The 12,801-nt window shown below is 47.2% G+C and overlaps 1 protein-coding gene across 1 annotated transcript in view; it reads right to left on the bottom strand.

Moving 5' to 3' along the window:
• The window catches only part of MICU1 (mitochondrial calcium uptake 1), a 92,980-nt gene extending 83,709 nt beyond the window's left edge, over nucleotides 1-9,271 (bottom strand). Inside the window, exons 1-2 of the mRNA XM_058028643.1 lie at nucleotides 9,226-9,271; nucleotides 7,706-7,784 (exon numbers count right to left, since the gene is read on the bottom strand). The gene's annotated coding sequence lies outside the window, so the exon portion shown is untranslated. The remainder of the gene's footprint in view (nucleotides 1-7,705; nucleotides 7,785-9,225) is intronic.
• Nucleotides 9,272-12,801: the final 3,530 nt, after the last annotated feature.

Below are 12,801 nucleotides of genomic sequence, written 5' to 3' on the forward strand. Positions count from 1 at the left end.
CTGATGTTCCCATTTGGTCTCCAGGGATGAATTTCTGTTCCATATGCAGAGGAAAATCTGCATGTGCTCCTTTCCCCAAGGAGCTATCCCTGCCCTTTCTAGGGTTCCCCATCCCAATTCCAGCTTTATATTCCTAACATGTATTGGGGAAGGGAAATATTGCCAGTATCATTTCATCAACCAAAATGAAAATTAAGCCCCACAGCGTTTACTTGGGAGCTTGAAGAGATTTTTTACAACATTTCTGATTGTTGGCTTTAGTACTGCATAAATGTTTACTCTGCCTGAGCCTTAAGAAACACTAAATTATCTGCCTTGTCCAAGCAAGCTCCATCCTTGATTCTGCTGGGATGTTTACCCAGAGTGTTCACTGGGTACCAACTGCCTGAGAGAGCTGAAAGCAGCCAGTTCTCACAATCACCCCAAAATGAAGAGCATTTAAAAAATTAAAAATTTCACAGCAATTAAAAAATCCCTCTGGAAGTGGAATTTTCCATCTGCAATTTCTGCAATCTCTCACAACTTTCTTTTTTTAAATCAGAAGTGCCATGATATTCGGTATATTTGGTTAACAACTGCAGGCACTGAAGTCAAGATCACTTGAGAAAGCTGATGCTCACTTTTTGAAAGATTAAAAATAAGCATCTTGTCCTGTGCAACAAAAAATTCAACACCACAGTTTGCAGTAGGACAAGTAATAAAACTGAGATCAAGTATAAAACTCCCATCAACTGATGTGACTACAGCTTACAATAAGAAACAATCCCAATTCCTGAATGATTTACTGTAATAAAAGATAATTTTTTATAGGATACAACAAAGCAGCCCACAGGGAAAGGAAAAAAAACCAACAAACACATTTTATGTTTGTTTATTTTCATTATTTTGGAGTTATCATGATGCTCTAGCACTACAGCTACAAGGAAATCTGTACACTGTATTTATGTTTCCAAGAGATAAGCCAAGCTTACCTTAAATTCTTGCTCAGAACGGCTCTGTAGTTATTTCAGAGGTTGAATCAATACCCTTGGACAACTGAAAGAGTTGGGGCTTTTTCCCAGAACAGAATGACCCATCTACTTTTATTTATGCCACAATTCATAGGTGGTTTTGTTTAAAGAGAAGAGTCAACAGAGAGACTCAAACCCAGTAGGAAAACACCACATCCAACCCAAAACAGGCTCCATCCAAACTGAGACCAGGCAGGTCAGGTGAGAAGAAGAAATGCAACATTATTTCACAGTTACACCAGTTCTGGCTCAATGTGGGTGTTTGATTTCCCCAGACCATGACCCTCTGCCAATCTGCTCTCCAAGGGAACTGAGACCAGCTGTCCACCCCTGGCCTTTCCAAGCCTTAGATTGCTCCAGATAATGCAGATAAGAATTGGAAGATCCCAACTCTTGCACCCTTTTTCAGATACCAAAAGGAGAGAACAAAGACTTGCTCCTGTTTTTCCAGCCCCTAATTAGCTCATGGTTCCAAGACTGAAAGCACTGAGCAGCTCAGCCTGGGGAAAAGGGACCTCCCACACTTGGGTGCCCCCCAGCACTGAACTTTCTGTAGATCTTTTGGGGATCCAGAGCAGATAAAACACTTGAAGCAGCATTGTGATGTCAAAGCTGGCCTCACAATGCATGTGAGAGGGAGAACAGTAATTCAATAAGTCAGTGGGTCTTTAATTTTTCATCAGAGAAGGGGTCACAGGCACTTATTGGAACAATTTTACTGGGACATGGTAAGCCCATGAATTAGTGCAGAATGTCAACTGTAAATTTAAATATATACTGCTAAGCAGGAAAATATTCTGAAAAAAAAATTGTATTTAGGAGGCACTATTTAGGCATAAAACCAACAGAGACTGGCTGAGATGGAGCCACTAAGAGCTCAAAGAGCTTTCTGGAGCTGTGTGTTTGTTAAAAAGCCAAGTTGGACATTGCCAGAGTACATCAAGACATCCTGACCCACCAGATGCTGTAGGAAAATTCCTCACCTGTTCCCACCTCAGCCCCTGACTGTCAATTATCCCTCAGCCCTGCTCACTGAAGCCAGAGCCAACAGCAGAGGAGTGAGGGTAACAGCTCCCAGCCCTCCTGAGTCCATCTTCTTGAGAGGATTGGGAAGAGGAGAAGGAAAAATTAAAATGGGGAAAATAGCCCAACAAATCCAATGGAAAGGAAAAGTCAATAGGCAAGGGAAAGGCTGAAGCAATCAGGAGAAAAGTTTCACCACTAACACTGAGATTCAAAAACCAGCAGGAAAGAAAACCCCACAGCTTTAACCTGCCTCCCCCAAAATCAGTTATGGCTTCTCCTTCCCAGGGCAGCTGGGGCTGCCCCTGGATCCCTGGCAGTGCCCAAGGCCAGGCTGGATGGGACTGGGAGCAGCCTGGGATAGGGGAAGGTGCCCCTGTGGCACTGGATGGGCTTTAAGGTCCTTTCCAATAGGAACTATTCCATTATTCCATGACATTTGTACAAGAATAACTCCTGAAGGGGTGCCAGGAGGTGCATTCCAGCTAATGAAACACCTGGATCCTCTCCTTCCCCCATTTCCAGGACAGACCCAACAGCTCCTGCTCTTCTCCCCTCCAAGCTTTCAGCTTTCCAAGCACAGTTTTGACAAAAAGGATTTCACACCTTACTGAAGTTATTAGCCTACCAAGACACATAAATCAGTTTTGGGAAAATGAAATCTAGCAGCAAAAGTAATTTGTCCTCAGGTAGGAGATTGGGGCAATATTTGAGCACATTAATTTTGCTGGAGAGGAACCACATTTGTTTCAGAGCACGACTCAAATTGATGTAGAGTCTAGCAAGTATCAATCAATGCAGGAACCTCAGCCACAGCCCAGCAATTTCTTTTTAACTGTCACTGCAGGAAAGTTCCACCTCTTCCTAAAATCCTCAGCCCTGGAAATGACCAATCCCACGTCCACAGCTCTGTAACTGCACCCAGCCATGGCTCAGGGATGATCAGTGACACCCTCCCCTCATGAGCTGCTTTACTCTGCCAAGCCATTGTACTGATTTTCAGGAGAGATGATGCATTGCAAACACACAAGCTTTTAGACTTAGCTTGAATAAAGCATTTTCAGAAATTGCAGCTGGATTATTTGTAAGGATGTGGGACAGTAGCTGGCTTGGGCTTCCCTTGCAAGGGAGGCAGGAGTGTTTACATCCTGAGGAAAGACTTTGGTGCCACTGCACTGGCAGAAGAAACTCTGCAAACTCAACAGCAACCCCAAATTTCAGCTGAGAGCTGAGTGGCCAGAGGATCTGAGAGTGGATGGATGCAGCCACCACAAAGCACAGCTTTGGAGACAGAAATGAAAAAGGAGTGTATCCAAACAGAGTAACCTGGGCCCATCTGTGGCAGCAGCACTGAAAACAGCACCCCCAGCAAGGCTTGCTACCATTTCCTTGCTACCTCAGCCTGTCAGACTCCAGCAAAGCTCTGCAGGTTTCCAGGAGGCAGCTATAAACTTGCACAGAAACAAATGCCAAATGCTGCTTCTTCCTGATCCAAGCTTGCCTTCCCTTCCTGCACTCAAAATGCAACACATCCCTTCAGCCTTTCCACCTAGAAAACATTACAGTAAAGCCCAGCCATGAAAAGCTCCCTAGAAACACCTCCAGAGATGTCAGAGGGAATTTAGAAGAGCTGTAAAAATAAAAACCAACCAAAAATCTTCTCACCCCTTTTTGAGGATAACAATCCTGCCTCACAAGCTACTTCTACCCTGCCCAGAAGTGTGAAATTTCCTTTTTCCAGTGCTATTCTCAAATAACCAGGCTGCCTTTGCAAACCAGCCACTGTGCACCAGAGCACAGGTATTTCCACCCTGACTTGAGGAGCAAAGGATCACCCAAGAACTGCTGGCAGAAGGGTAGAAAACATTACATGGCTGCCTTTTCCTATAAAAACTTACAGCCAGCAGGAATGCACCTGCTTAATGGCTAACTCATTAAACTTGCCTTGCACAATCTGTGGCCACAGGGCATGATTTCCCTGAGAATTCCTGACTTTTCCACAGAATGGAGACTTTCCTTGAAGCTCCATCCAATAGACATCCACCTGCATGTACCTCACAAGAAACAAAAAGTATCTCAGAGTAGTGACATTTAAGAAATGTTTATGGCCTATTGGGCTCTAGGAAAACCAGTGTTAACTCCTAATGGATAAAAATGAAAAATTAATTCTGGAAGAGAAACATTTAGAACAAAGCAAAAGCCTCCCTAGGCTGGCAAGGTGGCAGTTTGGCAGGTTTGAGTTACCTGCAGATACAATTCCAGCTCCAGAAAGAGACAAAGGTTTTTTGCAGGGTGACAGAGAGAGGATTGTCTCAGAATTTGATATGGTGAAGTCCGAGCTCCTCTGTGACAAGGAGGAAAAAGATTTGTGAACCCCCCAAGAACCTGAATATCACAATGTGGTAATTTCTCCTTGGCTGAAGTTGCCTTTCAAACAGAAACATCATCGACAGCCACATCCTCAAGAAAATGTTTCTTCCTGGCCAAAGAGTCATGCTTTGGGGGCTTCTTTTCTATACAAAGAAATTTCAAATTAAAACCTTACTGAAACAACAAAAATAATTCACACACCTGTGTTTCATTTACCAGATGGAGATCATTTGGGAAATCAGGAGAAGAGGACAGCATTGCTTTCCCCCAAAAAGGAAAAGCAGGTCTGAATCACTGCAGCTGCTTTTCCAGCAACACATTGTTGGATTAGCTTGAGCTTCAGAGAGGAGAACATGGATAAGGCAGGCTGGTGCCCTGTGCTTTCAGAACACAGCCTGAGGGCTCAGTCTCAGCAGGACAAAGCCAGCAGCAAACACCTGGCTCCATCCAAGGTGGGCAGGCAGGAACACCTCAGGTATCTGTCTGTATCATTACTGAGATTTTTGTGACAAAAAATGACAAAAACCCCACTGCTCTTCCAGCTCCTGAAGCTAAAATGCCAGAGGTGAGAAGTTTGTACCAAACAAAAGAAAACACAGAGATTGAGGTGGTGGTACAGAACACAGCTGGTCCATACAGACACTGGGGCTGGTGTGTGGCAGCCCAGCAGCTCTGCCTGCATCACACACAGCCCATGGATTCCCTGGGCTCGGGTTTCAAGCACAGCTCAGCTGCAACTCCCCTTGTCCCAAACCATGACCTCCTTTCTTGTTCTCTACATGAGGAGCTCAGATTCCACATCACAGAGCCAAAGTAAGAGAAACTGTGGTGTTGTGAGCTCTTCAGGATGGGGTGAGAGATGAGAATTTGAGTTTATGTTCTCAGAGTGTTGATTCGTTATTTTATGATATTATATTAAAAGAAAAGATATACTAAAACTATACTAAAGAAAGAGAAAGGATACATCAGAAGGTTAGAAAAGAATGATAATGAAAGCTCCTGGCTGACTCCTCAGAGTCCAACACAGCTGGCTGTGATTGGTCATTAATTAAAAACAATTCACATGGAACCAATCCAACATTCACCTGTTGGTAAATGATTTCTAGACTATATTCCCAAACAATCAGGTAATTATTGTTTTCATTCTTTTCTGAGGCCTCTCAGCTTCCTAGGAGAAGAAATCCTGGCAAAAGGATTTTTCAGAAAATATCATGGTGACAAGAAACAACTACAGGAATTTTAGCTTGAAAGACCTTGGAGACCCAGAAAGAATCCCCAACCCAAACTCTGTGCCAGTCTCAGCACAAAATTCCCACTTACAACCATCGGTGCTTTGGTTCTTCCAACCTTATCCTGCCCCACAGCCAAGGAGCTCCTCACATGACCAAAATGAAGAGCTGCTCTCAAGAGAGGTGAAATGCAGAATGCACAGAAGCAAACTCCATGGCAAGTGTCTCTGGGGACAAACAAGTCACTGCACTCACAGACAGACAAACAGAACCCAGAATTTACTACCCAAGGACTTTTCAGGTAAGTGTAGAAGCCACAGTAAAACAATTCATGATCTAACAGTCTGCTTTCCTCTTTTAAAGTATCCTAAATCTAAAACTCAATTCATGATCTAACAGTCTGCTTTTCCTCTTTTAAAGTATCCTAAATCTAAAGCAAAGAGGTGAGGCTGCCACAGCCTTTGGATGGTGTGTGCTAAGGGAGACAAAGTGCCTCAGGCTCCGCTCACTTTCTGCTAGGAGTCTGTGTATTTTCTGCTTGAAGTGTCAAATGCATCACCCTGAAGATAAATATTCATCCTCAGCCTTTCAGTGCCAACAAAAGGGATGGAAAATGATTTTGGACAAGGACATGGAGCAAAAGGACAAGGGAGAAGGGGCTCCCAGTGCCAGAGGGCAGGGCTGGATGGGATGTTGGGCATTAGGCATTGTTCCCTGGCAGGGTGGGCAGGCCCTGGCACAGCTGTGGCTGCCCCTGGATCCCTGGCAGTGCCCAAGGCCAGGCTGGAGCAGCCTGGGACAGGGGAAGGTGTCCCTGGCATGGCAGGGGTGGCACTGGATGATTGTTAACAGCCTTTCCATGATTCTGTGTTTAAGAGGGAGCCACACCATTTGCACCATGTTTTCTTAGAACAATTCACTTTAAAAAAAAGAAAGGGAACATTCATCTCAAAGGTGTACAACACCCAAAGACCCTGGGTAACTGTTTCCTAAATTATCCCAAACAACATCATCCCACTGGAGTCACCTCTACACCAAGGCACTTTGGCACCCCTTCAACATCCCAACAGCAAATCACAGCACCTGGAATTAATATAATTCAGGTTATTTCTATTGTTGTACCCAAGCATTCTCAGCCCTGCTGCACTGAGTTAAAATATTGAGCCCCAATATGTCAACTGGGAGCCTGGGAAGAAGAAAACCCAGTACTTCCATATCCCAGCTCACTTCAGGAAGTGTTACTGCAGCAACTGCAACATCATGAAACAATGTGTTTTTATAACAATAATATGATTGCTACAGAACTTCTTTTGCTCAAGAAAATAAAAATGGTTATTGCCACATGCCAGACCTACACAAGCTGGTGGCTCCCTCAGTTATCACCTGAAAAAAAAAAAAATTCTGAAATGCTGCTTCAAATGATCAGCAAGGAAAACTGGATCATCTCTCCTCAAACTCTGCCAGGAGCTTACCCAGGAACCTACAGGGAGAAGTGACACAGCCACCAGTGACACACAGAGCACCCCAGAGGGTGCCCAGCAGGCAGATAGTAATGATGGAACCAAGGCCCATCATTCCTTTTCCTCCAGGGCTGGCATTTCAGCTCCCTTGGTTCAGGAAGCATGAGGGAATGCCACAAAGGCTGCTGCAGGAAATGGGTCATGGGGAGAACAAGCCACTTCCACAAGGAAATAAAGAGGGGTTACATGAGCTTAAGATTCACTGTTCAGACACATTTTTAGTCACCACTTGAGGGTTTTTTGGTGTTGGGAGTTTTTTACATTTTATGAAAGAGCTGGAACAGCTGAGGTTGGCTTGACAGAAAGCTTCAGGCAGAAAAACTCCTTCCAGGGCTCAGTGTACCCAAGCACTTGCACCAGGAAAGTCAGCACAACTTTGCACACTGCAAAAAAAGGCAACTCATTCTCCTACAGCTTTGAGAAAAGCCCTAAGAGAACACTCCAGGACAAGAATAATTCTACACAAGGCATATTATTCAGTCAAGTGATGAATTCAGCAGTTAAAGCACCTGAGAGCAGGGAGTTGCACAGCACTCAGCAACACCACCCTCACCTGAAATGTATTTGCTCCCAGTTTGCAGGTCAAGAGGTCACAAGGAACACAGGGAAGTATTTCTCAGCTGGGGCCTGTTCTAAAAATGAGAAAGAAACATAATAAAGATCATAACTTGGTGCTGCACCCAATTCCCCTCCTGGCAGTCATGCCCTGCAGTGCTTACATGTATCGACCTCAGGAAATGCATCTCGGACTGAGCCAAAAAAAGCCAGGAGGAGGAAAATGGTCAACAGCTGAATAAAGGAATTAAAGATAAGCCAGGCTTTTAACTCGAGCCCCAGCTGGCAATGAGGATTCTAATGAAGAAACCTCTAAAAATCCTGCCTGGTTTGACCTGCCCACCCCCCCACACCCCACTAAACACAGCCAGGTTTACCATCCTTCCCAAGCAGCTCATTAAACTACAGGCAAGCACAGAACACATAAATCACGTTGTGATAAACATCAGGCATTTCTGTGCTCCGAGCAGTACGTTAACTCGAATTCACCCTAAAGGTTTTCCGACACAGACTGCACATCAAACACAGCTGGGGCCATTCAGCGCAGTTAAGGCTTTAAGAACCTCTATCAAGAGAAAGTGAGGGTGATAACTCACACAGCCTGGGCAGCACCGCCGGCGATCCCACAACAGCAAGAAAAGTAACCCAAATCTATTCTCCACAGTGGGAGGTCCCCAGAAGTCCCTGCAGGGCCCCGGTACCGAACCCCGGCGGGTCCCTCCATCCTCCGAGCGCCGCCAGGAGCCCCAGCCCCGCGGGGTCACTGCCCGGGGGAAGGCACAGGGACACTGCGGGACACGGGATCACGGCACCAAAACACGGCATCCTGAGCGCCGTGTGGCCCGGAAAAACTGATTGTCCCGGGCAGCAGCTCTGTCTTAGCCCCAAGGCCCGGCACCCAGCACCCCTCACTGCCGGGGCCTTGGGGTCCCTCAGCTCCGGGGGCAGCACCCTCCTATTCCCGGGGCTTTGGGGTCCCTCAGCTCCGGGGGCAGCACCCTCCTATTCCCGGGGCTTTGGGGTCCCTCAGCTCCGGGGGGCAGGACCCTCCTATTCCCTCAGCTCCGGGAGGCAGCATCCTCCTATTCCCGGGGGCTGCGACTCCTCTTAGCCCCAGAAACCCCAGCTCGACTCCCGAGACTCCCCTCTGGCCTCAGCAGACCCCACATTCCGACTCCCCCGAGACCCGGGAACCCCAACTCAGCCCTCAGGACTCCCCTCAGCCCTCTGGCCTCAGCAGACCTCACATTCCGACTCCCCCGAGACCCGGGAACCCCAACTCAGCCCTCAGGACTCCCCTCAGCCCTCTGGCCTAAGCAGACCCCACATTCCGGGGCCTTGAACTTCCCCGTGCCTGGGGAACCCCTCCTCCCCGCCCAGTTCCGGGCCCTGGCATGCACTCAGCCCGGGCCCCCATCACTCCCCAGGCCAGGAGCACCGCAGCCCCGGCACCATGAACCCCCCCAGCCCCGAGCCGTGCCCTCCCCGCCACCTCCGGCCCCTCAGGACCCCGCTCACCTCAGCCCCGCCGCCGCTGCCGCCGCCCCGCCCGCCGCGCGCGCTCTTCCGGGGGCGGGGCCTGGGCGGTTGTGGGCGTGGTCTGCCCGTGGGGGCGTGGTCTCGGCGCCTGCCGGGCGCCGTGAGGGGCGCGGGGGTGGCTGCGGGTTTTGGGGGATCCCTGCGGGTTTTGGGGGATCCCTGCGGGTGTAGGGGTTCAAAAAGCTCTTTGTGTAGGTCAGGAGAGGCTTTATACAGCGTGTGGTGAGTGCTCCTACGGGTCCTGTGTGTAGGGGCGGAGGGGAGTGGGTATAGGGCACTGAAGAGTGTGTGAGGCCTCAGGGGCTTAGATGTACTTGAAGACCTCTATATAGGGTCTCAGGGGTCCATATATATATATTAAAAAAAAATGTGTGTGTATATACATATATACATATTTATGTATACATACATATATATATGTACATATATGTATGTATATATGTATATCTATGGGTTCTGTGAGGTCTGTCCATACGGTCTGAGGGTCCCACCTATCTATAGGTAGATAGTCTGAAAGGTCTGTACATAGAGTCTTAGAGGCCTGTCTATGGTGTGTGTGTATATCTATCTATATCTATATCTATATCTATATCTATATCTATATCTATATCTATATATGCTCTGAATGGTCTGTATATAGTCTCAGGGGTCCATATATATAAAAATATACATAAAATTATATAAATATATATATGTGCATATATATATTTTTTATATGTATATATATTTTTTTATATATGTGTATATATATACATATGGGTTCTGTGACGTCTGTATATAAGGTCTGAGGGGCCCACCTATATATAGGTAGATAGATAGTCTGAAAGCTCTGTATGTAGGGTCTGAGAGGCCCAGACAGACAGATAGAAGCTCTGAAAGGTCCTTAGATGGGATCTGAGGAGCCTATATACATATTTTATATATATATATATATTCTGAAATGTCTGTATATGGAATCTCAGAGGCCTATCTATGGGGTATATATATATATATATATATATATATATACACACACACATATATATATATAGGTCTCTCTATAGGGTCTCAGGGGCCCATACCTGTAGGTCCTTCAAGGCCTGTGTACAGTGTACAAGGAGCATATTTCTAAGTCCTGAATGGCCTGTCTATATGGTCTTAGAGGGTTATGTACAGGTCCTGAAAGGCTTGTATGCACTGTACGAGGAGTGTCTCTATAGGTCCTGGTTAGCAGGGCTGAAGGGCATGTGTATAGGGCCTGAAAGAGTGGTATATGGGATCTCAGGGGCTTTTAAATATCTATAGAATCATAGAATGTTAAGGGGTTGGAAGGGATCCTAGAGATCATCTTGTCCCTGTGCACAGGGACGCCTTCCACCATCCCAGGCTGCTCCAAGCTCTGTCCAACCTGGCCTTGGGCACTGCCAGGGATCCAGGGGCAGCCACAGCTGCTCTGGGCACCTGTGCCACCCTCAGAGGGAGGAATTCCTCCCTCCCCCAGGGCCATGGGTAGGTGTGGCAGCAGCTGCAGCCGTGCCCAGGAGTGGGATGGCAGCAGGAAGGGAAAGTGAGAAAGGCACGCCTGGGTCATGTGCACCTCGGCATCCAGATCAAAGGCAGGACTCTCTGCTGAGGAGGCTAATTTTAGCTATTTTAATTTTAGTTGCCTCCAGATGCCTCTTGGGCTGGCTCTCCTCAGGCTTTAATGTACCCCCCCCCCCCCCATTAAAAAACACATTTTCCAGAGGCATAAATAGACAGTGATTGCTCTTGAGGAATCCAGGAGGCTGCTGAATCCCGACACTGCCCTCCCAGTGTCACTGGGGGTTTGTAGGATGAACCTTTTGGCCAAGCTTAAAGGGATCCCAGAGGCTTAGAGGGGTCACTGTGTGGCTGAGGTCCAGATCCCAAAGGGGGGCGGGAGAAGCAGCCAGCAAACACTGGCATGTTTGGGTAGCTCAGGTCTGAGTTGGGATGAGACAAGGATTGCCATCCTGCCCAGCCCAGGGGAGTTTTCCCCTCCTGTCCTGTTGCTCCATGAGAAGCTGGGCAGGGCTTACAGAGGGTGGCCAACACCATTCCTTTATTGGTCAGTAGACTCTGCCCCCATCTCAGGGCTGTGCTCTTTTATCTGCAGTAACCTGGCAGCACCAATGTTTCTTCTAAATAGAAGGAGATAAAAAGCACTTGGACCTGGGATCCTCCTGAATTTCCTGCTCCACCCATGCCTAGTGCACCTGCAGGATTTTGCCCAATTCTGCTGTATCACAGCCCTGGACATCTGTAGGGGCAAAATTGGCTAATCCAAAATTTAAATAACACAGATAAATTGATGAATCTATGGACTAAAAGATAATTTAGCTTTTTTTCTTCCTAGCTGGTTTATTTAATCCAAGAACTCTGGGGCATGGGCAGGTTTTCCAAAGCGATGGCTTTGCTATGGCTTATCCCACACTCACCTTCTCTTCCATCAGTGTTTTATTTGCAGGAGGGAACAATCCATGCCTCTCTCAGCAGTGACAGGATGGTGGATGAGGGTTTGAAGCTTAGGTTTTCCACTTTCCCACTGCAATAATATTAATTTCAAACTCTGGTGTGCTTTTCTCCAGCCATTCTTCTCAGGAGCAGCTTTCCAATATTCAGCCAGGTGTAATTATGAGCACCAGGAGAAAGCCTTGTTAAATACATTATTTTATTTAGGTTTTCCAAGAGTGGAAGATGCTTCTAGCAGGAGCTATTTGACATGAAATGACAGGGTTTCATTTTGGTGCCAATATCCTCACCCCTCTCTCTCCCTGAGCCTTGGGGAGCCGTTCCCTGCTGGCTCCTTTAATTGCCTGGGATATTGATCTCAGGGCTCACATTTAATTCCCATTTTTGTGCTTTGTAATGAGTGCCCACACACTCAGCACGGCTTTGCTAATGAATTTTTGGTCTTTCTGCTGCCCTCAGCTTTTGCTCAAAGCCCATCTTCCCCCACCTCTGTCAAACATTCCTTGGAAATGTGTAAACTCTGCCAAAAAAATTTACTTTTGGGTCATTCCCAGCTCCTCCTTAATGATAAATAAATGTTTAAAACCAGAGTGTGAGTGGCTGGAGGAGTAGGGAATAGGAGAGAGCTGGGGCAGGGTGTGCTTGCTGTGCCCATCCCTGTCCCCCTCAGAGCTGGTCCCTGTAGGAAACCCCACGAGGAGGAGAGCACAGGCTCATCCTAAACGTGGCAAAAAGATTTGGGGTGGGTAATTCATGGGAAGAAGAGGTGGCTCTGCCCCCAAGGGACCTTCCCCATCCTGGGCCTTCCTTCCTGCCCCTTTCCTGCCTTTCTAATCTTTCTTTTCCAGCTGGCCCAGCTGCATTGAGCACAGTTTGGCCATTTTTAGGATTTGAATCCCACTGGGATGCTGGGAGCTGTCCCAGGGAGAGGCTGGGATGCTGCAGAGAGGGAAACCCTGGCTGTGGTCCATGAGGTGACTCCTTTGCTGAGATGTGTGTGGGAACATCTTCCACTGTGGAGTCATCACTGAGGGCTTTGCTACTCGAAATCCTTGTTCTGAACCATTTTTCCTTTCGCCATGG

The sequence above is a fragment of the Melospiza georgiana genome, chromosome 8 (assembly GCF_028018845.1).
Source record: "Melospiza georgiana isolate bMelGeo1 chromosome 8, bMelGeo1.pri, whole genome shotgun sequence".
Lineage (NCBI taxonomy): Eukaryota > Metazoa > Chordata > Aves > Passeriformes > Passerellidae > Melospiza > Melospiza georgiana.